Here is a 4,082-nt window from a genome sequence, read left to right on the forward strand (position 1 = left end):
GACTTGGTAGTATTTGCGTTAAGAAGAAACCAAACGTATTCATCTATCACTTGGGACACAGAACACAGCAAATGTTCCTGCCCTTCTTAAGAGCAAGTAAACCTCCCCAGGATGTCAAATCAAAAGGCACAACAAGAAAATCAGCAATCAAAAGGAGAGGAAACATTTTTCCAGTGGCAACATGAAGACTGTGTGACACGCACTGCTCACAAAGACCATCAACCAGATTTGCAGAGCCTGGTGCCTCCAAGAAGCAACTCCACTTCTCCTTACTGAAGTCGGTTCTTTGTTTCTTTCATTGAACAGCACAGAAAGCATAAGAAATGCTGAACCATGAAATTACACTGGAAAGTGAATGGGAGATACGGGAGAGAATGAACACCTGGAACTGAAGGATGTTAGTATGCCTAGCTATTACACTAACAGTCGCCCAAAATACAGTATTTTAGCGGGGAAATTTTCAAAGATATAATCACCAGCTAGAAATGTCACATCTGCCTATTCAGAAATCCCCCAATGTGGCTAGCAAACAGCAGTAAACTGAAATATATTGGTGACTTGTTACACACTGTGGTCTTCTCTGGAAGGACGGGAAACCTCTCGAATATTACTGATGCTTTGCTTGCCACTCTAATACTTGGGCAGTTCCAATTCCATCCATAAAGGACAACAATATTTACGCAGTGGCTACATTAGCTCCTTGTTGTCTTGTAGCAATGATTTTGAACTAGCCACAGACCTATATGAAGGTATGTATCATGTTCACTACAGCTAAGGGCTCTGAGGGCATTTTGCTTGGTACTGTGCATTTGTTTGTTTAAGCAGAAGCTCTTGTATTGCTTAAAGCAGTATGTGCTCTTTAGCTAATCACTATAATGTGCATAAAATATATTACATATGTGGTGGTCGTGCACTGATAAATTATATTTACCATGCACCTTTGTGTGCCTCACCTGCAGTTCGTCCCATCAATCTATCTCCCCCAGTATTTATTCTAACATTCCAAACCTCTGAGCAGCTTCAAACAGCTGGGACTTTTTTTTTCTTTTTTTTTTTTTCTTTTTCCAAAACCTGTCAATGATATATTTCCTTCTTTTCCCCCAACAGGGGATTTTTTCCTAACAAATTAATACTGGCCAAAAGACAAAATGGTGATATTTTGCCCTGAACAAAAGTGTAGTATCTGCTGTATCTCATCAAAGTGCAAAGCTTAACGAGGGGCTTTTGCAACATACCTTGGGGAAGAAGAGATTGCTGGGATTCTCGGGGAGCAGCCAACAATTCTCTTGTATTTGGAAAATTCTTTCCTAAATATTCAGGTTGTAAAGGCATGGCATTCTTATCTATAGCAGTACTATTTCTGGTGACTTTTAACAGTTTCAAATATTTTTTTGAAGTTTCAAAGATTTACTATTAGTGATTCTCTGTTTGAGACTAGGCAGCTGGATTAGCTCTATGTGTAGTAGTACCTGCTATTAAAGATCAAGGCTACAAAAAATAGTCCCAATAACATTTTTTTAACACTCAAATGTTTTGTATTTGTTAAATGTAGGAGAGTGGCAAACTGCATATAGAAAGTCTGAAGTAACATAACATTTGTATTGGCATTCACTTGATTTGTACTACCTAATTCATTATTCATATCATTGCCACTTATTTTGTGACTATTTAAAATGAGGGTCATTTGAAGGTAATACTACCAAGTGTTCTTTCCACCCACTGGAGTTTATGCATATTAGTCATTTGCTTTCATCTTTGCTATTATATTTATTCCTATTTTTATACATCTGTCTACTATACCCTTTCCCATGACTTTCTTAAATGCCCTTTTTTTTTTTTTTTAATTCCTAGGTTTGTTTTTCACAGCTTCTGGTATATTACAATGATCTTTGGCCATGTCCGGGTGTGCATGAGAACTGGGATATGGCTTCTTGCACAGCAAGAAGAAAATTGGCTCTGCTGATGGTATAAACATCAAGCTGATTAACAAAGGCAGCTTTTGGCTGCTCTGTGACTATGGGATAGAAATAGACATTGGACAACAATGGAATATGTTCAATCAGAAACATGAAAAATTGTTATCAAACTTCTTCCACTCAAGCTTCTTCCACTGTACTAGAACAGTTACACATTTCAGCAATGAAATAATTAATAATGCTGACATCTAAGGAAGTGTTAACACAATGGATGGTAGAAAATAAATATAAATTCTCCTGTGTTTTCATTTGACAAGAAAGAGAAGAATGATTAAAGGTTTGAATGAGTTATGAACTGGACTCACAGTGCGAATGTGGGCATTACACCCAAAGCTCCGAGTTGTGCTCTGCAGATGTGCTGGATGTGTGGGAAACATCCCCGCCAGTTTGTCTTGGTGGGTTGCCTGATGAGCAATTGCTGTCTCCCAAGAAAGTACTTTGAAACTTCCACAGACAAGCCTTTAATTCATGAGGTGTTGCTGATTTGATAGGATGGAATGAAAAAAAGTAACGTTAAGTATTCACGCGTGGGGATTTCACTATACAGGGTAGGTTGAATTTGCCTTTGTACTGAAGGGGATTTTGTCTCATTTCACAGAAAATTGAAAGCAGTGGTGATCAGAAAAGATGACACACTGCACAAAATCTGAGTAGAAGAACATGAAAGCTGAATGAGACTGAGGAGTTTGGTCATGAGCTGGACTGGGTAAATTGTAAAGAGAAAAACAGCAACTTCAGCTTTAGCAGCAGTGGTAGTCTGCAGAGTACAAATCTTGAATACAAATCTAATACAAACTAGCCTGTTAATTAGACTAATGATGTCAGTGGGATTTAATTTAAAACCCATCTGAAAAGATACATTCCAACCTAAGTTCAAGATAGAGAGCGTTTTCCCTTAGTGGCTTGGTTCTTTCAAATAATTTGTTTTGTTTTTCTTTAGGTAGGATCACGAGTGCCTCACTATCCACAGTTTCTTCAAGGAGGAAGCAAGGACAGAGTGGTGTAAGCATACATATTTGGGAGGAGGAAGATGCTAGGAAAGAAATTTTAAGTGCTGATGGCTTCTCAAAAAGACAGATGGAAATACTGTAGCAATTTCCCACCAGCTCTTCATTGCAAGTAGTGAATGTGGAGGTTAAAACCAGTCAGGAGTAGAAGAACTACCAGGGTGAACAGGAGAAGGAGTCGAGCAGATGAGCAAAAGAGGAAGAATGACAGGAAGGTGAAAAAAGTATGAGTGTGTAAATGGGCTAGGGAGAGATGAGCAAAACCGCACGAAGCGGTCAGGTTGTGTAGTGTCAGTATTTCCAGCAGGATTTCCTTGAGGACCAGCATACTCAACAGTGATTAAGTGACAGAATACAGGTCTTGGTAGTTTTACTACTGATGCTTTTTAACAAATTGAGGGCTAGTAAGGTGCACCGTGCATGTATTTCTCATTTTAGCACCAGCACGAATTTCAGTTAGAGAAATCAGCTATTTTTTCAAACCCCAAGTTTATTCAAAGCAAACTTTCTTATCTACTGTACATCTGTACTGGTACCGTTCGCATTTTTTTCACATGGGTGAAAAGGCCCGTTGATGTTGACAAAACTGCAAACAAGCAGAAGTTTAACAGGTTTTGCGCTTAGTTTTACCAGACGGGGAAAACACAAAGGATTTTATTCATTCGTGGTCACAGACCAGGACGGTGGGTCATGGGCAGGTACCTTCACCCGGCCGCCACCAGCACCAAACGGTCCCCGGCAGACTCACCACCACATTCACCGGGGGCATAACGTCCCCGCCGTTTTGATTTCTCTGCGGAGTTGTTACCTGAGCAGTACACGCAGGATCAAGACCGGCTTTACCATCTCGCTGTTTCACCTAGTGAATTTTTGGATCCGTCGGTAGCACAAGCATCTCGGCTTCCAGTCACTAGGAGCCCTTTGAGCCCATCAGCCGTGAAGACCGATGAGGCTTTTGTTCCGGCTTCAGCTCGCCCTGGGGTCCCGTGTTTGAAACGGGAAGCTAGAAGCCTGCGGAGGGCGACGAGCTCTTAAGCCGGGTGGAGAGGCCACGAACTGACGGCTAACGGCGCTGCGCGGACCCCGCCCCCCGGCCGGC

Source organism: Aptenodytes forsteri, unplaced genomic scaffold (genome assembly GCF_000699145.1).
Source record: "Aptenodytes forsteri isolate BGI_AS27 unplaced genomic scaffold, ASM69914v1 Scaffold154, whole genome shotgun sequence".
In the NCBI taxonomy this organism is placed as follows: domain Eukaryota; kingdom Metazoa; phylum Chordata; class Aves; order Sphenisciformes; family Spheniscidae; genus Aptenodytes; species Aptenodytes forsteri.